This window comes from Piliocolobus tephrosceles, chromosome 6 (assembly GCF_002776525.5).
Source record: "Piliocolobus tephrosceles isolate RC106 chromosome 6, ASM277652v3, whole genome shotgun sequence".
In the NCBI taxonomy this organism is placed as follows: Eukaryota; Metazoa; Chordata; class Mammalia; order Primates; family Cercopithecidae; genus Piliocolobus; species Piliocolobus tephrosceles.
The window spans coordinates 75,748,412-75,771,967 of record NC_045439.1 but is presented as its reverse complement, the minus strand read 5'-3'; the positions used below and the strand labels follow the sequence as shown (position 1 = coordinate 75,771,967).

The window sequence follows — 23,556 nt, the reverse complement described above, 5'->3', positions numbered from 1 at the left end:
TAGAATGAAGGAGATGTAAGCCTGGAGAGATCACCTAGGACTCGCACATAGCAAGCTATAGGGAGCTTAATATTTTCTTGTTTATTGGCTTGATCTAAATAGATGAAAATATATATAAGCCATGTGTTTTAATTTTAACCTTTTTCTGTTTTGTTTTGTTTTGAGACAAGGTCTCAGTTTGTCACCCAATTTGGAGTGCAGTAGTGTGATCTCGGCTCACTGCAGCCTCGACCTCCTGGACTCAAGCAGTCCTTTAGCCTCAGCCTCCCAAGTATTAATAGCTGGGACTACAGGCATGTACTACCACACATGGCTTATTTTTGTATGTTTAGTAGAGATGGAGTTTCATCATGTTTCCCAGGCTGTCCTTGAACTCCTGAGCTCAAGCAGTCTGCTCACCTTGGCCTCCCAAAGTGCTGGGATTACAGGCGTGAGCCACCACACACAGCCTTAGTTTCCGTGTTTCTACTCCATTGTCTATTCCAATCCTTCGTGACGCAATTCCTGAATTTGCCTTGGAACAATTTTTAGGGAGACAGTTTGGTTATTTCTTTTCTAAGTTTATTTGCTGATAATACAATACATTGACAACATTATTTTAAAGAGAATGTCACCCCAACCTCATTATTCTTATGTAGCTATTTTTACTTTTCCTCATTTTTTTCCAGGCCTTATTCATGCACATACATATTTTTATATGATTGTAATCCTAGTGTGCATGTTGTTTTTTGTTCAGAGATTGAGTTGTAACTAGTGAATGCTGTCTCCCTTAGGTAGATCACCCTTGTTGGTAAAGACAAATATTAGAGATGGAGAAAAGACAACTGGGGACTTACCAGTGAGGAGTTTTGAATCCTAAAGCTTAACTAAAATAGAAGCAGAAAAAAGCTAAGATTTTCAAAGACAGGATTACCCTTCTGTGGAAATGCAGGACAACTTTGGTTTCCTTATTCATTCCTTCCCCCTTTCTCTAATATATAACAGCTTTAGTGAGATGTAATTCACACACCATACAATTCACCCGTTTAAAGTATACAATTCAGTGGATTTTGGTACATTCAGAATTGTAGAACCATCGCCACCATTTTGGAACATTTTCATCACACCAAAAATAAACCCCTTACCATTAGCAGTTGCCACCTACTTCCAATTCCCCCCTTGTCTCCCCCGCCCAGCCCTAGGCAACCACTAATCTACTCTCAAGATTTGTCTATTCTGGACGTCTCATATAAATGGAATCATATAATATGCTGTATTTTGTGACTGGCTTCTTTCACCCTTATACTACTCTCAAGAGTTCGTTTTCACGCCTATAATCCCAGCACTTTGGGAATCTGAGGCGGGTGGATCACAAGGTCAGGAGATTGAGACCATCCTGGCCAACATGGTGAAACTTCATCTCCACTAAAAATACAAAAATTAGCCAGGCATGTTGGCACACTGGGAGGCTGAGGCAGGAGAATCGCTTGAACCCAGGAGGTGGAGGTTATAGTGATCCAGGATCGCGCCACTGCACTCCAACCTGGTGACAGAGCAAGACTCCATCTCAAAAAAAAAGAAAAGAAAAATACTGAAATACAGTCAAAGGTTCCTCCTCAGTTGTGCACCCTTTTTGAGCAATAAAGATATCCACTCCCTTGGGTATATATGTTCAACGCCTGAACCCACTCACTAAGGAAGGAACACAAACACACTAAGACAAACTTACAGACTAAGGTAACATATACAGCGATGATAACCCGCTGCAAATAAACAGTTTCATATCTGGACATAACTAAGCATGAACATCATGATAAGTACATACAAGTGAACATAGTTCCTGAAGTGTCTGTGAGAAAGTGGATAAAAATATGGTAAACTGGAAGAAAATGAGGGCTGGGTGTGTTAGAGTGAATGGGAGTGTGGTGGCAAGTTGAATTTATTAAAGTATAGGCTCGCGATGTTTAAAAACACTTCCTAGAGCTTTCAGTAAAGTTTTTATGAATACAACCAGTAGCAATTATCTGATACATGTATATTATTTGATACATATAGAGAGACTTTTAGGTAAGAAGATTGTTGTATTTCCTTAACCATAGCATAGCAATTCTTTTGAGCAGGATATTATTAGTAATACTTACACAGTAGGGGATTTCCATCCATGTGGAAAATTACAACCAACAAAATATTTTCATTCCCTGGGTGTGGTGGTATAACTTTGATGAGTTAAGGAATATTCCCTTGATATTCATACCAGTAGAGAAAGAGGAAGCCCCTCAAATGTATATAAGTCTGGCTTATATTCAGGCAGCCCTTGCCCTGAGGCAAACATGACAAGATATGATACAACCCGAAGATTTATTTTCATTCATGGTAGGCTGTAATTAACACAGGTTAGTACTCTTAGAGAACTGTTCTTTTTTTGGATTTTCTTCTTTAATATGCCCACTTGAGTGCTAGACCAGCTGAGTTGGGGGTCTAATTTCACTGGAAATGCCAATAAATATGTGATGATTTCAAAGTCACGCCCACCCCACCCCTTTTGTTTTTCTGCTGTTGTCCCTAAGATTTAGTTTCTTGGAGAAAAATTACAGAACCCTGCACAGAAATGGACCAAGGGAGATGTGTAGGATTTCACTTCTGCAAGGCCTTTGGTGCAGGTGGGCTCTTCTGTTAGTCTTCAGCACACCCTCTATGCTTGCCTTTCCTCTGCCACTTTTCTTGAACCCCCATTATTATTCCTTGTCAAGTCATCTCACTTTCTGCTTTCCTTAGACATTGGCCAACATTCCAAGTGATATAGTGTGCCCTCCACCAGAGAATAGCTGGCACTGCTTTAAGCCCCTTAACCTTCCCTCCTACCTCAGAAGAAACTGTTTCCTCTTTTCTTCTCCCACTGCCTGAATCTGGTCTAGCACACAAGGGGAGCCTCTGCAGAAATGTTATTTGAACTGGTCCCTGAAAGATGTGAAAGGATTTGAACATGAGAAAGAGTGCAAAAGGACATTTCCTGTGTAATGAACCGTGTGATGTAAGGGCTGCAGGCAGAAGAGCATGGAGGCGTACTTACTTCTGTGTAACACAGGGTGTGTGAAGATCGCTCCTTTCCCTTTACTTCTTCTTGCCCTGGCTTCCTTCCCAACCCCAACCTTTTTCAGCCTGTGCTTTGATCTCTTTGCTTAGTATATACTTCTCCACCCCTCTCTGTCTAGCTAATTCTGTCCCTCCCTGACCACCCACAGTGATCTCTGAATTTCTGTACACTAATAGCCAGTACCATTCTTTTGGTAGTTAATTATATATTCTCTTGAAAAAAAAAAAAAAGCACTTTATGTGCATGTCTCATTTTCCCAAATAGAGTATATTAGTCAAGGTGTTTAGGTCTCAGGGAACACAAACCCACTTAAGCTAGCTTGCTAGATGGTATGATGGCAGAGCTGGGAGTTGTATTGCGTTACTATAGTAAGGCCGCTGAGGTCCCTGAAATGACCTACAGCTGGAACCCAGAGCAGACACTTTGAAAGTCTCTGTCCTCTCTCTGCTTGTAGGGCTCTCTTGGGCTTCTTCCTGAGCTTCTGCTCCATTTTCGGACATTAATTTTGATTTTAAAAAAGTAGTATGCGTTACTATGTAATTTATCTTGATTGCTGACCTTTTTTGTACCCTGTTAAGTCTTGTGCCTGAGACAGGTGCCTCTCCTTTCTTTCTTCCCTCTAGCCCCAGCCCTGCTTCATTCTCTTCCCTACAGACTGACCACCTGTGCTTTCCCCTTAGCTTCAGCTTCAAGGTGACTGGCTTGTTGTGGTAGTGCCTCCAGACTTGGTGATACCTTATGTCTCAACTTGAGTTTTGTCTCCCAGCTTTCCAGATTCCTGGAGAAGAACTGAATTTGGTCCATCCTGGTTAGTTTGAGGGTGGTGACCCCTGTACCAAACAGCTGTGAAAAATGGGACATTGTTATGTTGTTGCTTTGGCTGTATATTTCACAGGGACTGGAGTAAGGAGTAGGTTCCCACACACAAGGAGATTTGGGGTTGTTCATCTCAAAACATGCTTATTTTGATGTCAGAAGGAAGTGACCATACCTTGTCTTTTTTGGTATGTTCCCTGCATCTGGCAGATTGACAGCTAAGAAATAGGTGTAATTCTCTCTCTCTTTTTTTTTCCATTTTGTTTTGTTTTTGAGACTGGGTCTCACTCTATTGCGTAGGCTGGAGTGCAGGTGTGATCATAGCTCCCTGCAACCTCCGCCTCCCAGGCTCAAACAATCCTCCCACCTTAGCCTCCCCAAGTAGCTGGAACTATAGGTACATGCCACCATGCCTGGCTAATTTTTTTTGTATTTTTTATAGAGATGGGGTCTCTTTATGTTGCCCAGGTGGGTCTCAAACTCCTGGGCTCAAGCAATCCTTCCGCCTCGGCCTCCCATATTGCTGGGATTACCGATGTGAGCCACCGCACTCAGTCTTCTCTAATTTAGTGTCTGTTTATTCCTATGACTGACCGTTTGATCATTAGGATTAACTTTTAAGTATAATAGTCAATTCAGAACAATTTTTTTTTTTCGAGACAGGCTTTTGCTCTGTCATCCAGGCTAGAGTGCAGGTGTGATCATAGCTCACTGCAGCCTTGAACTCCTGAGTTCAAACGATCCTCCTGCCTCAGGCTCCCAAGTAGCTGGGACTACAATTTGTACACCACCACACCTGGCTAATTTTTCTAGTGAGCAATATTTGTAATACTTAAAATGAATTACTAAAATTTATGTTATCATTTGGAAATTTTCTAATTTTATAGCAGATTAGATATTTTTTAAACATTGCTTTTTGAAATTTGTTTCCCAGTTCAGAAAGAATAGGGGAGTATAATATTGATAATCAAAGAGTGACAATACAGTACAACTTTACTGACTGCTCCCAGACCCATTAGGATATGATAAAACTAAGTACTCACATCATTGATCTCAATGCTTACTGAGTCCCCTTATATTACTTTATTTTATGTTAATTTAGTGTCTGTCATGTTGCAGGCACTATATTAGGGGCTGATAATGTAAAAGTAGGTCCTTGCCCTCAAAGTGCTCACAATCTCTGGTAGAGATAGATATTTACGCAACTGATTACGGTCTGGTGAGATAAATGTTGATAGAAGTGTGGGCAAAGTGGTGGCTAGCACCTCTCTTCTGTTGTTTTCTTTGTGTACATCAATCTCTCACTCTTCTGTATTCTCTTTAGTTTCCAACTCTCTCAATCTCTGCAATTAATTGCTTATATTATGTGGATCAGAGTATAGTATGAATAATATCTTATTTACTTAACATGAACTAATGAAGTGTTCCTTAAAAATGAAGATAATATTTAATAAAGATAGTATTGACTATTGATCATGTGCTCTGTGTTAGGTACTATTCTAAGTGGTGTGTATATGTTATCCTCATTTAACAAATTAACATATCAATCCCATGAGATAGTTACTCTGAGTATTATTCTTATTTTACAGATGAGAAAACAGAGGGACAAAACAATAGTTCAATATCTTGCCCAAGGTTATACAGTTAGCAAGAAGTCAAAATCTTTTTTGTAAGTTATTTTAAATGTCATTTTTAAAATAAGATGTATTATAATAATTTCTCCTACCCTTCTTAAATGGAGTCCCTGTTTAATTTAGCCAAAATGATGTGGGAAATATCGACTTTAGAATTCATTTTTTTTGCACAATTTATCGTACTGTGCTATTGAATTCCCTTCTGAGATTGTTGAAGTTTATAGGCTCTTAGAAACTGCACTAAATTGTCCCACACTTTTGTGTATTGGTTAGTTGGTAGCTTTTCCTTCTCTTTTATATCCAGCTGTGGCTTCTTGCTGTCACCTAATATCACTTAATTTGTTTCTATTCACGTGTAGCGTCTAGTATCATAAAACTAAAAACATGGCAAAATTGAGTATTTTTTAGAGGAAGTGTGATATTGTGTAAAAATGTATGGCTTTTAGGGTCAGGTTCAAATCTCACATCCACTATGGAAAAGTATATATCCTTGAGCAGGCTCTTAGCCTTTCTGAGCCTCAGTGTCTTCATTTGTAAATTGGAGACAGAACTGTTTTGCAAGGTTATTATGAGGAGATGTGTACGATAAAGTGCCTGGCATTTAACAGGTATACAAACAAAAATTGATGCCTTTCTTTTTCACTACATTATAATATGATATGGGACATCATCCCTTTATTCTGAGAGACTACAATAAAAAATGAAATAAATGTTTTCCTATGATGTAGTTAAGATATAACCAGTTTTATTCTATCACTAAAGATAATAATTGATAGTTGTTGTCATAAGTGTTAATTTTAGAAATATTATCCTGAACTCCTGTTTTGGGTCCTTCTACTAAGCTCTCAGCAACCTCCTCTGTTTGCCTGCATTATTGTCTTTTACTTGTGTGTGGCTCCCTTGATTTCCCTCATTTGATATTAAAGGAAAAATGTCCTTTAGCCCCCATTTAAATAACCTATCCCAAAGCAGACCTTATGTCTTGGAGACTGTGAACCAAGCTTGTTGGCCAATAGCAATGATTTCTAAGACTTCCCTTCTTTCATCAGTTCTGCTTTCTTTAGCTATCACCAGTCTTTTTTTTTTTTTTTTTTTTTTTGAGACGGAGTCTTGCTCTGCTGCCCAGGCTGGAGTACAGTGGCTGGATCTCGGCTCACTGCAAGCTCCGCCTCCCGGGTTCACGCCATTCTCCTGTCTCAGCCTCCCAAGTAGCTGGGACTACAGGCGCCCGCCTCGTCACCTGGCTAGTTTTTTGTATTTTCTATTAGAGACGGGGTTTCACCGTATTAGCCAGGATGGTCTCGATCTCCTGACCTCGTGATCTGCCCGTCTCGGCCTCCCAAAGTGCTGGGATTACAGGCTTGAGCCACCGCGCCCGGCCGCTATCACCAGTCTTAAGCATTAATTTGTTTTTCTTTCTGCCTCCACCCCCTCCCATTTCTCCTTTCTCTGAAACTATCCCCAATCCCCACTGAACTGTATGGTTCTCATTATTTCAGTAGTTTTATATGGTTTGGGGTTTTTTAAATTATTATTTTGAGATGGAGTCTCATTCTGTCACACAGGCTGAAGTGCAGTGGCACGATCTTGGCTCACTGCAACCTCTGCCTCCCGTGTTCAAACAATTCTCCTAACCCAGCCTCCCGAGTTGCTGGAACTACAGACATGGGCCACCACGCCTGGCTAATTTTTTTATATATACTTGTAGTAGAGACGGAGTTTTACCATGTTGGCCAGGCTGGTCTCGAACTCCTGACCTCAAGTGATCCACCCACCTTGGCCTCCCAAAGTGCTGGGATTACAGGCGTGAGCCACTGTGCCCGGCCTGGTTTGGCTTTTTATTATATGTGTGTACTTTCCAAAGGCTATATTGTGGTAGTTCTTACCATTTATAGTGAACTCGCTATCTTAACATCGTGAGGCATTTCTACTTCTGTGCCAGAGGTTTTGTGCCTGCTATCTTGAAACTGCCAATGAAAACCTAGTGAATACCCCTCTCCCCTCACTTTACTGGACTGCATGCTATTTCTCTGTAGGCGAATACCCTAGCTCGTGTCACCAGATTACCTTTTTAAAAAACAATTTTATCGGCCGGGTACGGTGGCTCACGCCTGTAATCCCAGCACTTTGGGAGGCCGAAGCAGGCGGATCATGAGGTCAGGAGATCAAGACCATCCTGGCTAACACGGTGAAACCCCATCTCTACTAAAAGTACAAAAAAATTAGCTGGGCATGGTGGTGGGCACCTGTAGTCCCAGCTACTCGGGAGGCTGAGGCAGGAGAATGGCATGAACCTGGAAGGCAGAGCTTGCAGTGAGCCGAGATCACGCCACCGCACTCCAGCCTGGGCGACAGAGCGACTCCATCTCAAAAAAAAAAAAACAAAACACAGTTTTATCAAGGCATAATTTATATACTGTCAACTTTAAGTATACAGCTTGATAATAACAAATTACTTTTCCTAGCAAGCCCTCTTCCGTGCTGTCTGTGATGTGTAAGTCATCTTGCCCTATCTCTTGCTTATGGTGGGTTGTGTGGATGCTGATTGTGGCTGCTGTGTGGTTACTTACAAGTGCCATGTCTGTTGGTTATTTTTCAGCTATTCATTCTGGATATCATAGAACCTCATTAGGCATGAGATTTTCTACATTTAGGGCCTAGGGTCAAGGTAGTGATTCTTGAAGAATTGACTCTCTTTTGCCTTACTGTTGGCTGAGTTCATGCTTTTATCCCACCTCATGAGAATTATACCCTAACTCCAGGAGTTACCAAATCTCTTTTTGAGTGGTATTATATTCCCCACCTCCCTCATGAAGCACAAAATACATTATGCAAATTTTAGGCTTGTGCCTCTTGAAAAACCTATTGTAACTACTACTCTCTTTCAATCTGAAAATTAATTGTGATAATAAAACTTGATATATCTCCAGGCCCCTGAAGTTGATTAGAGTAATTCTAGTGGTATCTCTCAGTCAGAAGTGTGCCATGTCTCTGAAGGTGCGTATGAATGCCTTCACCATGTAGGAGTGAGGCATGGTCCATTGAGGAGCATTCATTCATACCAGCTGGGGCTCCGTACTCAAGACTCAGTGGTGAGCAGTGGGGCTATGTGGTGTGCCACACCTGGAGCACTGCTGACCTTGAGAGAGGAAAAAGAGTAGTCAGAGTTGGAAGAGCTAGGAAAGGCTTTGGAGAGGACAGACTTCAGCTAGTCTTTGAATTGTGCAGTGTGCGGAAAAGATAGAGAAGTGAAATTTGGGCCTGGGGTAAAAAGGATTGTTTAAGAGTGACACCATTGTGGGAAACCAATGAGGCATCCAGGTGAAAATGAAGTTTGGGTATCTGTGAGGCCCTGAGGAATCTAGCCTGGTTAAAGCAGAGGATTCTTAGAGCAAGTAGGAAGGGGTGTTTTATCAAAATCACCCAAGAAACTGTCAAACTACAAACACCTAACAAGAAACGTTTCTAAGTAAAGGAGTAACATCTTAAAAGCAGTGTTTTAGGTGACTATAGGCAAGATGCAGATGTTAGAGCAGGAAAACAAGAGCTTAGAGTCAGTTTGCTTGTCTAGAGCCTGCTGTGACAGAGGTCTTAGTAAAGCAGTATTTTTTACTTCTCTTTATGAGGTTCCAGAAATTTCTCTAGGTCCTAGAACCTTTCCTGGGAAGGGGCAGGGCTCAGAGACATAGGGCTTTGAAGAGCCTGCATAGGACTTTAGAAAGTTGTTTCTCTTGATGTTTCCTTAGGGAAAAGGTTTTGAGAAAACATACCCCAAAACTGGCCTCAATCCCAGTTTCAGGATTTCACTTAAATAGGGCCTTTGGTCCAAAGCTGTGGAACTTGGGAGAATGTATAATTACATATTTTTTAAAATGAGCTTTGCTATTCATTTCGCAGATTGCTAGTTTTTTTGTTTGTTTTTTAAATAATGTTCTGAAATTCTAATAGGACTGTTTGATGGCTAATCGTTCTTTGTTTTTTCTGCCAAAGCATTTCTTGCTATTACTTGAGTGTGGCATGCATAATTCTAAAGTCAGAGATAGTATTTGTTGTTTTTTCATACACAGCATCAAAATGCAACAAATGATTGAATTGTCCTTTAAATTAAAAATAAAATTAATAAATGCACATGGTACAAAACTCCTGGGGTCCTCCTGGTTATATAGCAAATGCTGAGTGAACTCTCTCACTCGTATCCTCAGCTAACTAGTTTGTCTCTGGTTCTTGTGGATCCTTCCAGAGTTATTCTCAAGCATTTATTTTTAAAAGTTGATTATTTAGATTTCGAAGGACCTTGGAGGTCTTTTGTTAACCAGTAGACTTTCTTGAGGTACTAGAAAAAAGTGGGCCAAAAAAAGTGGGCCACATTTGAGGAATAGATGTCAATGAATGATGGGGTGAGGAAAACCCTCTGAAACTTCGTAAAATATCACCTCCTGCGGTTAAAGCCTTTATGAAACCTGTTTCCCAAAGGCCTCTTTCCAAATTCCAAGTCCATTTTTCTTACCTGTTTTTTCTTATTCGGAAGTCTTTTTTCTAATATATTTTAGTACTCTTCTCCTCTTGAGTGTCTTGGTTATAAAATTTAATCAAAATAAAGATAGGCAGTAAATACTTTTAAATTTATTTTAATAAAAGAAAAGGAAATAAAGACCAAGGCAGAAATGAATGTGCTACTTTAGTATTCATACTACATTGACAGAATTTATATTTAGTTTTGTGATTGAAACTTTTTGCATTCATTCCTATGATTTCTGATATGTAGGGAATTCATGTTTTCGTGGAAACATGTCTAACTTTATTATGGAAATCAATGTGAAAATAGAAAATCAGCTGTATGAATTTGCTTTATTTGGTGAGTTTTCAGGAAAGCATCTATTAATATGGTCATACTACTGTAACTTTTTTTCCCTCTACTACTTAACAACATTGGCTCATGCTTGACTTCATTATTTACTGTGTTCACTTTTTAAGTCTATCTGGTTCTGGTTTTTCAAGTCACTTTCCTGAAGTATTTCAGCTTTTGTATGTGCATATCTAGCATGATTCAGCTTTCATATTTTTCCTTTTTACTCATACATTGTTCACCTTGGCAGTGATGAAGGCAAGTCAGTATTTTTTCCTCCAAAATTGGGTTAAATGGTGTTTCCTTAAAATCACAGACAATTAGAATTAGAAGAGACCTGAGTCCATCAGGCTCAGGGATAAAATGAATAGGTTTCAACCTTTGCCAAATCTCATCTACTGGTAGTAGCTGCCTAAGGACTGAGGGAGGATCTGTGCTCAGTGAAAAAAAAGGCTGTTTGATTTGCTGTGTTTGTCATGGACGTGGAAGAGTCACCTGTCAGAACCAGGACTGTATTTTAGCTATTCTTCATCTAGCCCAGGAAACTAAGAAGAGATTAAATTCAGAAACCCTAAATCCATCGATCTGCTCACCCCTCAGTTTGATGCTGGGAGTTAACTAAGTGCTAGACTTTCTCTCCTGAAGAATTTTGGTTCCAGCCAGGCACAGTGGCTCACATGTGTAATTCCGTACTTTGGGAGGCTGAGGTGGAAGCATTGCTTGAGCTCAGGAGTTGAGACGAGCCTGGGCAACATAGTGAGGCCTCATCTCTACAAAAAATTTAAAAATTAGCTGGACATGGTTGGCACACACTTGTAGTCCCAGCTATTCAGTAAGCTGAGGTGGGAGAATCGGTTGAGCCCGGAAGGTCGAGGCTACAGTGAGCTGTGATCACTCCAGCCTGGGTGACAGTGGGAGACCCTGTCTCAAAAAATAAAACAAGAGAAAAATTTTGGTTTCATCTGGGTTTTGTTTGTTTTTCCTCCTCTGGTGATAATTGAATCCTATTAATTACATAGGTTTGTCACAGTTTGTTACAGAGTTTCAGAGTAATCAATCAAGGAGTCAGAAGGTACAGAAAGTTCTCCTTATTCTAGCAAAGAAAGGGAGCTTGAGTTATATAATGTAGCTAAAATTAAAAACTTTTAATCTATTTTTAAGACTGAAGATTTTTCCATTAAAATTTAAAAATGCACTACTGGCTGAGCTCAGTGGCTCACACCTGTAATCCCAGCACTTTGGGAGGCCAAGGCAGATGGATTACTCGAGCCCAGGAGTTTGAGACCAGTCTGGGCAACATGGTAAAACCCCATTTCTACAAAAAAAATTAAAAAATTAAAAAATAAAAATTAGCCAGACATAGTGGCACGCACCTATTGTCCCAGTTACTCGAGAGGCTGAAGTGGGAGGATTGCTTGAGCCCCGGAGTTTGAGGCTGCAGTGAGCCATGATTGTGCCACTACACTCTGGCCTGGTTAACAAAGTGAGACCCTGTCTCAAAAAAAAAAAGCAAACAAAAACCAAATCTAGTTTGAAGCCCAGGAAATTTGGAAGGATTGAAACTGAGGAAAAATAATACTTTTTGTTCACTGCATAACATTCAACTTGCTCTCAGCATGATTTCTTTTAGACCTGGCCTAGTTTATTTTAGGTTTTATGTGTTCTTCAATGCTTACTAACTTGGTGGATTAAGAAAATTCTTGCAAGAGGAAGAATGAGTCATGGTGATACTTCCCTTTGGGGGAGAGAAAGAAAACCCTCAGATTAATCTCACCATTATGCACTTGGCATGGATTCAGCATTTTGATTGATGGCTGAGCTCTGATAAATCTTTCCCTGTAAGCCACTTCATATCATATTTGGTTTTGTTCACAGTAGGACTTGTAGAAGTCTCTTTTTCAGTTAACCAGCCTCTGTAACCTTATTACTGTCAGAGACTGGTTCGTATGATGTCATTTCTTTTTAAAGATATTTTGAGTTTGCAACAACTGGGAGAAAACATTTCCCAGTCTACCCAGTCTATTAAACAAACAAACCAAAAAATTAAAAACTGAAAAACATTTAGTGCTGAGAAACTGGATATGCTAAGGGTGTGGCTCCTTTGGCATCCATCTTTGGTATGCACAGAGTGGGTTCAGTTCCTCTTTGACCTTGCCCTGTGTCTCTGATGCTGCAGCTCCACTAAGAAGAAAAAGGGGAGGTGGGATAGGACTGGGAGCTGGTTTGCTACTATTCATCAGAAAAGGAAGTGGGGCACCTACAAGAGAGCCACAAAGTCTCTCAGCAGGGTCTTGTTGAAAGATTGTTTTTGAGGTGATATGAATAACCTGTTAAGTATTTTCTTGTAATAATCACAGAACTGATCTGGCTACTTTCCACTTTAAGGTAGTCCTCCGTGACCTGCTTCTAATTACATCTCCTTTATTCTAGCCCTAACAAATTTTTCTGCACTGCCTTCAGATTTCAAACTGTTTTCTCTGCGATGTATAGATTTCGTTTTTTAAAATGCAAGATGACATTAGTAGCAATGGCAGGAAAGACAGGACTACATAGTTTATCCCATACTTAGGTTGATTAGTTTCCATGGGACTTTTACACAGAATAATCAACCACTATTTTTTTCAAACTACTGTGTGCAAAGCAGCTATCTCACTGAGCTGTGCTAATATCTGAGTCAACAAACGATAGCATCCCCAAAACACCACAAAAATCATTAAAATACTGTCTTTTAGGCTTCACTGTATAGAAGAGTCAGTGAACCGAACAAAAGGATAAATTTAGCATCCAGTGTGTTTTCTTTAAAAAAGTCTTAGCCAGGCATGGTGGCTCATGCTTATAATTCCAGCACTTTGAGGGTCTGAAGCAGGAGGATCACTTGAAGCCAAGAGACCATTCTGGGCAAAGCAAGACCCCATCTCTATCCTCCTCCATTTGCTATCAAAGTAATACACATTATATACAACTAAAATAAAGTGGGCATTTTTTAGAAGGTAAATATGTTTGCCAATACAGTGCTTTGAGCGTGGTGGGCACTGCTGCGGTTTGAATGTCTGTACCTTCCTAAAATTCATATGCTGAAACCTAATCACAAATATGATGGTATTAGGAGGTGGAGCCTTTGAGAGGTGAGTAGGTTGTGAGGATAGAGCCCTCATGAGTGGGATTCGTGCCTTTATAAAAGAGGCCCTAGAGAGCTACCTTGCATTTCCATCATTTCAGGACACAGCTGGAAGGCTCCATCTGTGAATCAGAAAGTGGGCTCGCACCTGACTGAATCTGCTGGCGTCTTGGACTTCTCAGCCTCTGGAAATTGTGAGAAATAAATTGCTGTGGTTTACAAGCTACCCAGTTTGTGGTATTTTGTTATAGCAGCCCAAATGGGCTAAGACAGTCACTGAATATAGTCTTTGTTTATAATTAGTGTTATTTAGAATTATAAGCTTATAAAAAGGATATGACCTTTTGAGGTCTTGCAACTCCCTTGCCTTTGAGGAATCTGCCACATTGTCCCTGACAGATATTCATACTCAGCCTCAACAATCCCAAGAATACATAAATGACTGTCTTTACCTCAGCCTTCTCCATCAAAGAGAATGTTTCTCAAACCAGCAGAGATGAAACTCAACCTTAACATTAAATAGAAGAGTATTTTGATGTTTTGAATGTTAAAATCTCCAGCCAGAGATAACATATTGTTACATTATTTCCAGATTAATTTTGAACCATGTCCAAACAAAAAAGAAAAGGGAATGTCAATTTGAATTTTTCTAATTGAGGTAAATTGGAGCAGATACTTGGGAAATTGTTGGCTAGTGAACCGTATCTACTTCAAAAGATTACATGGATATTCATCCAAAGGGAATATTTTGATCCTAACTACTATTATCTAATATGTGTCAACATTGAAATAGTTTTATTAAGTAAACCTATATAATGACCAAAAGTTTTCTTCAGCATGAAACGATAAGACTGCCAGTCAATATCTGAAACAAAGGCAAAGCTGAATTTAATGCTTACTGTAATAAGGGAGAGCAATGCTGGCTAGACACAGTTTCTCTAAGTAGAGCAGGCCAATTTCTTATTTTGGGGAATTGTGGAATTCAGGGATTGGCAAACCTTCTGAGGCCATAGCGGGTTAACATAATCTGTAGAAGTGTGACTATGATTGACTGGCACTCAGAGGAGTGTTTATTGGTGTATGTTCCCGATAAGCTGCTTTCAGAAGTTGGGAGGCTATTGCAATAGCCCAGATAGGAGGAAATGATGGCTTGGACCAGAGTGGAAGGAATCTGTGGAGATGGTAAAGATATGACTTTTAAAGGTAAAACCAGCAAGATTTGCTGGGTGGCTCATGTGTGGAGTGCGAGAGAAATCAAAGTTGACTCCAAGATTTTTGGCCTGAGCAACTAAAGAATGGTGTTGCTGTTTATTACATGGGGAAAACATGGCAAGAGCAGGTACGGTGAAGAAAATTAGGAGTCTGTTTTGTATGTTTACATTTAAGAAACCTGTTAGCCATCCAAGTGGAGATTTTACATGGATAGTTATTTGCAAGTATGGAATTCAGGAGAGAGGTCCAGATTGGAGATACCAATTTAAAAGTTATCGGTGTATGAAATCACCAAGGCAGTGAGTATAGAAAGAGAAGCTGTCCAAGGAACTAAGTACTGGGGGCACTCCAGCATTGAAAGATGAGGAAGATGAGGAGGAACTAGCAGAGGAGAATGAGATGGGGCAGTCAGGGAGGAAGGACCAAGGAAAAATGATGTCCCCAAAGCCAAGTGAGGAAAGTGCTTTATGGCCAGATACTGTGTCTGATAGGTCTCATAAGATGTGGACTAAGGTGGCTCCCGCCTGTAACCCCAGCACTTTGGGAGGCCAAGGCAAGTGGATCACCTTAGGTCAGGAGTTCAGGGCTAGCCTGGCCAACATGGTAAAACCTCATCTCTACTAAAAATACAAAAAAATTTAGCCAGACATGGTGACTCACACTTGTAATTCCAGCTACTCGGGAGGCTCAAGAAGGAAAATCGCTTGAACTCAGGAGGCAGAGGTTGCAGTGGGGCGAGATCACACCACTGCATGTCAGCCTAGGTGACAGAATGAGACACTGTCTCAAAAAAAAAAAAAAAAAAAAGATGAGGACTAAAAATTGACAATTGGATTTAGCACTGTGCTGGCAAGATCACTTTGGGTGGAGTGAGTGGTGGGGATGAAAGTCAGATGGGAGAATATTTGAGACAATAAGAGGGAGAGGACTCGAGGTACCAAATATAGACAATTCTTTTAAGTTTGGCTGTAAAGCAGAGCCAAGAAGTAAGGTAGTGTCTGGAGAGGGATGTGAAGTAGAAGGAGAGTTTGTATGTTTTTTATTTGAGGTATGTATTACAGTCTGTGTGCTAATGGGCATGGTCCAGTAGAAAAAGAGCACAAGTACTGGATAGTTGTGCTCTTGTATAAATGTATACTGGAACCCTTGTATAAATGAGCAGGGATGGGATCTGGTTCCAAGAGGCAGATTGGCCTTGGGTAAGAGACTGGACAGTTTATCCATAACAGCAAGAGGGAAGGTAGAGTGTATGGGTACAAGTGTGGTAGGTTTGTAGATATGATGGGAACTCAGATGTTATTTTATGATTGCTTCTGTATTCTTAGTGAAATATTAAGGTAAGGTCATCAGAGAGTGAGAGGTAGGCAGTATTGAAGGTTTGAGAAAAAAGAAGTAGAAAAAAGTCATCTGAGAGAGTAGGAGAGCGACTGGACTAGGATTTGAAATACTAGGATGTTAGAATTATTAGGCAGTACTCTTTGACATTAGTGGTGATACATTTTAAATGTAGCCAGTCAGTTCATGTGTTTTTTCTCCAGCTTCATCTGCCACCCTGGTGCTGGTGAGTAGTAGGAAGAGTTAGGTTGTTTGTTTGTTTGTTTGAGACGGAGTATCGCTCTGTCGCCCAGGCTGGAGTGCAATGGTGCGATCTCAGCTCACTGTAACCTCCGCTTCCTGGGTTCAAGTGATTCTCCTGCCTCAGCCTCCTTAGCTGGGGTTATAGGCGTGTGTCACCACGCTCAGCTAATTTTTGTATTTTTAGGAGAGACAGGGGTTTCACCATGTTGGTAAAGCTGGTCTTGAATTCGTGACCTTGTAATCTGCCAACCTTGGCCTCCCAAAGTGCTGGGATTACAGACGTGAGCCACTGCACCCGGCCAGAAGAGTTAGTTTTAATCAGATGTGGAGTTTTGCCAGAGGAGTTCCAGAGAGACAGGGTCAAAGATGTTGAGAGTTATGGAGGGGCCCCTTATTGGTAAGGATAAGGACTGTTGGGGGGTGATAAGCATGGGGATGTGGAGCTGAGGTAAGCTGAGGACTGGACTGTGGGAAGAAGGAAGGTCAGGGAACTCAGAGTAAGGGAAACATCACTACAGTTCCTGGGTGTCAGATGCATGACTCTTCTTCAGCAGTTAGACCAGTAAGCATTGAAGATTTTGGAAAGAAAATAAGAAACAGCAATTGTGTAAAATTTTTTTTAAGGCATGGCAAGTTATTTGCTTGTTTTACTTTTTAGACTCAATCTTTTGCAAAAAATGATACCAGAAATGGCATTAACGAAAAGACATGTTCTTTGGTTTAGACTGTATGTTTAAGGACAGCCAGCAAATGTTTTATTTAGTAACTTTTGATTGGTTGATTTTGTTTAGTTAGTTGATTATCATTATTATGGGTTTCTTCATAAACTGTCATATTAAGATCATTCACAATGTGGATCTCAAAACAGACTATGATGAAAATATCAACCAAGAAACTCTTTAAAGCAGGCTTAGAAATATAGGTGGCATAGGACAATGTTCAGCTCCTCAGGAAAAAAAAATAGGTGTGGAATAAGAAATATTATTAAATACTAACTGAAATGGACTTAGAAGTCATCCTTTGAGCCTCTCATGTGTTTATACCCTACAGCCAACCGCTGTGTTTCCAAAACATACCACGTTTATCTACTTCTCTCCATCTCCACAGCCACAACCCTAGGCAAAGCTGCCATCATTTCTCACCTAGACTGCAGCTATTAGCATAGTCCTAGGCTGCGAGAGCTGCTTAGAGACCTTAGGTCCCTAGCTCAAAAGTCATCTTTCAGAACAGTCTTTCTGAGCCACTTAAGTTAGCCTTCCTGATCCTCCCCACCTCCATTGCTTTAAGTTTTCTTCCTTATAGTACTTATTGCTGTCTCATATTACTTTCTTCCTTTATTCATTGGTTTTTGTCTGTATGCCACCTTTAAAATAGGGAAAAAAACTTGTCTGTCTTGTATACTGCTTATGCCTGTTGTCTAGAACAAATAATTCATGGCGTAGAAAATCTTCAAAAATATATGTCATAAGAACAGTAAGTATATTGAAAAATAAATATTCATCTGGGAATCTTGAGAGCAAAAAAATTCTCTGATCTGGTGGGTTGTGGAGATTCAGCACCCAGGAATCCTAGGAGAAACCAATGGGGAAAAGACAACATAACACAGTCTTAAGCCTAGCGCAATTGAAGAGAAGGCCTCCAGCACCTGAAGTGGAGTTAACCTCAGGCCTGGTGTCTCCTGAAGAGGAAACTCATTTGGTTACCTAAAAAAAAAAAAAAAAAATCAAATTTTCATTTAATTTCAGAGATCTGATGACTGATGATCAGATATTTTTGTTTTGTTTTTAACTGGGGGAGATTAGACAGCAGAGAACTCTGAATCTTATGCTCAAATGAGTTGATAGGGAAGAAAAGGTGAAGAAGGGTATACAGAGGATCAACAGAAGTGTCAAAAACTCATTTTCAGTCCCCGTTTAGTTGTGATAAAGGGATTAGAGTTTGGGAGCAAGAGGACACTACATAGCTGGAGGAGAAAGAGGGAACTACCAAAGAAGGGAAAGCAGAGATTGATGTAAGATTCAAGTATATCAAATTTGTGTTAGCTGTGTACTACCAGGTACTGTACCTCGCGATGGCAGCCCAGTGAGGAATGAGATCTAGGAGAGATCCTCTGCCCTTCAAGAGCTTTACAGTGGCTAGTGAGAGAAACAGGTGAAAGACTAACTCCAATCAGTATCATTGTTGGTTTGAAGTAAGTTTGAGGGGTGTCTTTATGGAGTAGCTCTGGATAGGATTTCAGGTGATGTCCCACAGCTTTATCTTTACCAAGACACAATTTCAATCAACTGGTAGGTGTCTAATGTCTTAAACACTGGCCCGTAGCAACGATACTCATAAAAAAGACTTATACGTGAGCCAAAATATCAGTTTATTAATATCTAGTGAGGAAAGTTACATGAATAGCCAAATTTTAATTAGAAGATATCTTGGTGAACATTGAGAAGAATAAGAGGAAATAACTGGATGATGAAATATTGCCTTCTTTATTGTTTGTTTATTTTTAAGACAGAGTCTCACTCTATCACCCAGGCTGGAGTGCAGTGGTGCAATCATGGCTAACTGCAGCCTGGACCTCTTGGGTTCAAGTGATCCTCCTACCTCAGCCTCCTACTAGCTGGGCCTACAGATGTGGACCATCAAGCCTGGCTAATTTTTTATTTTTTGTAGAGATTGGGGGTCTCACTATGTCGCCCAGGCTTGTCTCAAACTCCTGGACTTAAGCAATCCTCGCTCCTTGGCTTCCCAAAATGCTGGGATTACAGGCGTGAGCCACTGCACCTAGACTTTCTTTAGTTATGGTACTGTCATTTTATAGTAATTTGTTCTATCTGATTTTCTAGGAAACCCTCTTATTTTATGTCAGTATTTTCAGTTACACCCTTAAATTTTGAACTTACCAATGTACAATACAACCTGTGGTTATAATGGATGTATATATAAAGATAATAGCAACAATAATTTGGGCACGATGTCTTATGCCTATAGTCCTACCTGCTCAGGAGGCTGAGGAGGGATCACTTGAACCTAAGAGTTTGAGGCTGCACCACTGCACTCTGGCCTGACAGATCAAGTCTCTGTCTCTTAAAAAAAAAAAAAAAAAAAAAAAGATAATGGCAACATCATTAAGGAAATCATTAATTTTGCCTGGATGTGAGAATAGAGACCAGGGAAATTTTCAGGGAAGATACGACATTTTCAGCTAGGTCTTGAAGAATATGTGAGGTTCAGTTGAGGATAGAGGTAGATGGGAATGAATGCATTTTTTCTAGAGAGAGGGAACATAATAAGCAAAGGAATAGAGAGGCCTAAAGTTTGTGGCCTGTTTGGAGTATAGGCTATGTGATGGGGAGCAGCCCGAGATAATATAGGAAAGCTAGCTAGTTAGGACCAGCTTCTGAACTGTGTATCTTATGCTGAGAAGATTGGACTTTCTCTTTTTTTTTTTTTTTTTTTTTGAGACGGAGTCTCGCTCTATCACCCAGGCTGGAGTACAGTGGCCGGATCTCAGCTCACTGCAAGCTCCGCCTCCCAGGTTTATGCCATTCTCCTGCCTCAGCCTCCCAAGTAGCTGGGACTACAGGTGCCCACCACCTCGCCCGGCTAGTTTTTTGTATTTTTTAGGAGAGACGGGGTTTCACGGTGTTAGCCAGGATGGTCTCGATCTCCTGACCTCGTGATCCACCCGTCTCGGCCTCCCAAAGTGCTGGGATTACAGGCTTGAGCCACCGCGCCCGGCCTGGACTTTCTCTTATAGGTCAGGGATGGGCAAACTTTTTCTGTAAAGGGCCAAATAGTAAATATTTTAGCTTTGCAAGCCATTGGGTCTCTGTTGCAATTACTCAACTCTGCCATTGTAGCACAAAAGCAGCCATAGGTAGTACATAAATGAATGGATGTGAATGTGTTCAAATAAAACATTTACAAAGACAGGCAGCAGGCCGAATTTGGCCCGCTGTAGTTTGCCTAACCCTGTTGTGGGTAATATGAATTATATAAGGCTTTTGGACCAGAGAACAATACGATCACGTGTGTACATTAAAGAGAGAACAGATAAGAATCTGAAAACTCTGAGCCCGTCCTATGGAAATGGTGGTGAAATGGAGGTTAACAACTCATAGAGTATCTCTCTGAATCATATGATTCCACATTTTAAAAAATATAGTCAATGTTGACACCTTACTCCCTATACAAATATAAAGCTTGAAGAAAATAAGTGGAGATTGGTTGAATAGAGTAGAACATCACTTCTCAAACTTATATATAGATCCCTTTTAAAGGAAAAAAGCTGTCGGGCCTCCTAGTGTTAACTGACAATCAAAACAATTAAAGCAGTTCTACCAGGTGCTGGTGCAATGATAAATATAAATGTAAATGTGGCAACTGAAATTCCACAACATTGCTTCTTTTTAAGTGATCCAAAGGATCTAGAATATGGCTATTAAGTTTTAGAAATTATTCTTATAGAAAGCTAAAATTTAAAACTCTTAGCAAAATGAGATTGCTGAGATTCCATTAAAAAATTAGCATGGTCCTGGAAGTCCAGTATGAAAAACAGGGATTCTAGAAATAAGTGATAAATGAAAAGGAAGATGGTAAATGGATGAAGACTTTTGGCCAAAAATATTCCAGGAGTTTCTTGATGTCCTTAAGTATAGCCTCCACTAGCTGAAGTTCAGTGAAGCAGTGGGTGAGTGGAAAGAAGAAAAGCAACAGCACCCATAGACTTTGTGGAATATTTAAACAAAGTTCTTCAGCCTTCGAAGAATTTTGAGTTAAACAAAATACACTCTGCCACACAGTATGAGATGTAGTTGTCAGAACTGGTGAAGGGAGTACCTCTAGAGCAGTAGATCTCAAGGTATAGTTCCTGACCAGCAGCATCAGCACCACCTGGGAGCTTATTAGAACTGCAGATTATCTGCCCACCCCAGACCTATCCAATCAAGAAACGCTGGGGGTGGGACCAGGAATCTGTGTTTTAACAAGCCCACCAGGAGATGATGATGCAGTCAAAAGCAGGAGAAACACTGCTGTAAAAAGTGAGTTAAGAAGAAAAATAGTCTGAACATACCAGAATTCCAGATTAAAAATTCTTAAGCTTTGCCTAACTTACCTGGCAGAACTTGCTTATTTACAAAAAGTTGTGTTTTTCTTAAATGATCATGAGAATGTTATGCTTTGAAAACCAATTCCCATATTCTTGTGCAATGTAAATTGTTTTTTTTACTTTTATATGAAATACAGTATATGTTAGCTTAGAGATTAAAAGTTTCTGTAGACAAAGTGTAGATTTAAAGTACTTTTCTAGCACACTGGTTGCACCTCTTCATCACTCAGAATTTGTTCCTCTTCTAGAAGACAGATGTCAAAGGACAAACAAGAGAGACATGTCATCCCAGGACAGAAAGAAAAGCAAAGCACTCCTTCCAGAACTTCCCTTCCTAAGCAGTTTCTGAGCTCCTGCTGGCACTTGGAATATTGTCAGAATACACATGTTCCTCAATAAAGGATGAGAGTTGAGAGGGAAGGTAAAATCAAGTTGAGAGACTCTGAGAATGGGAACACCTGAGGAAAGAATGCTAGTAGTGGCCAGGTGCAGTGGGTAGCTCACACCTGTAATCCCAGCACTTTAGGAGGCTGAGGCAGGCAGATCACTTGATTCTAGGAGTTTAAGACCAGCCTGGGCAACATGGTGAAACACTGTCTCTACAAAAAATACAAAAATTAGTTGGGTGTGGTGGCACATGCCTGCAGTCCCAGCTACCTGGTAGGCTGAGGTGGGAAGATCGCTTGAGCCCAGGAGGCAGAGGCTGCAGTGAGCCGTGATTGCACCACTGTACTCCAGCCTGGGTAACAGAATGAGACCTTGTCTTAAAAAACAAAAACAAAAACAAACCAAACAAAAAGTGATAAGTTTTGAGCATGATTAGATAGGATGAGCAACAGTTATTTGCTTTTTATTGAAGCAGAATTGAAACTTTGAACTTTGGTGTATTACCCAGAAGTTCTTGCCTCATGGCAAAATTCTATAATCTGAAGCTGAAGGAAATTCATTTTCCACTGCTTTGGAAAGGAAAACGTAGCTAAAGAAGTAAACTTTTTTAAAATGAGAAATACTTAGAAACGTTTTCCCCTAGGATATGCCATGATGATAAGACTTGGAAAAAGAAAAAAAAAATGGAAGAGATTTGTTACATATAACCAACAAAGAATATATTAAGGGCATTTTTTTTAATGCGCAAAAGATTCTTCACACAATAAGGAACACATTGGCCAATGAACATATGAAAAGATGCTCAACCTCATCATAATTCAGCAAAATACAAATTAAAACCACAGTGAAATACCACCAGAATGGCCAAAAATAAATACTCTGATAATACCAACAATGAGCAAGGATGAGGAGCAATGTGAATTGTCACGTGCCGAATCTGCTGGGAATGTTAATTCATGCAATCACTTTGAAAGTAGTTTGGCATTACCTAATCAAGTTAAGTATAAGCATACCCTTTTCCCAGCAATTCCATTCCTAGATTTGAACGAAAGAGAAACTCTCACACATGTGTACCAGGAAATAGGTAACAAGATTATTTATAGCAGAGAAATAGAGGGGAGAGACTATAAGCAACTTAAATGTTCATTTATAGGATAGAATACTCTATAGAAATGAAAAGAAAGTAGTATGGCTCTAAGCATCAACTGAAAACAACGAACAACATTAAATGAAAAAAGCAAGTCACAGAAGGGTGCATACTCTGCGAGTCTGTTTACATAACATGCAAGAAAAGGGGCAGATCTAAAACTGTTGAGGATATGTACAAATAAGGCAAAACTGAAGGAAAGCAAGAGAATGATTAATTCAAAATCTGGTAGAGTGGCTGCTTTTGGAGGGGGAGATGCAACTAGAGAAATGAACATGAGGGTATTAGTAATGTTTTCTCTTTTATGCTGGGCAGGGTGTTCATTTTATTCTTTAAGCAATACTGTAAACAAGCTTTGTGTAGTAGATTTTACTTTGGGATTAGGAGAAGCAATGTATTGGTGTAAACTATTTAGTCTCTCCGTGGAATGTAGAATGTCATGTTCCAACTTTACAGAACCTGGGTGGCATACAGCATTGCTTGCCTTTGCTCCTGATACCTCATTCCTATCATATTGCCTATTAGAGTGCCCTGTTAGAATGACCATTGAATGTATGACCCATACTAGGACATTCTTGAAAGTAAAGTTAGGGATGCATAAAATAATTAAACTTATATCTATGTCTATTTTAAAATAT

At 40.0% G+C, this 23,556-nt stretch overlaps 1 protein-coding gene across 2 annotated transcripts in view; it reads left to right on the top strand.

Annotated features, from left to right (window-relative positions):
* TMOD3 (tropomodulin 3) overlaps positions 1 to 23,556 on the top strand; it is a 79,709-nt gene that overhangs the window by 6,129 nt on the left and 50,024 nt on the right. The window contains exon 2 of one of the 2 annotated variants that reach the window (XM_023227217.3): positions 13,589 to 13,681. The exons of the other annotated variant lie outside the window; for it this stretch is intronic. The gene's annotated coding sequence lies outside the window, so the exon portion shown is untranslated. The remainder of the gene's footprint in view (positions 1 to 13,588; positions 13,682 to 23,556) is intronic. 2 annotated transcript variants of the gene reach the window in all.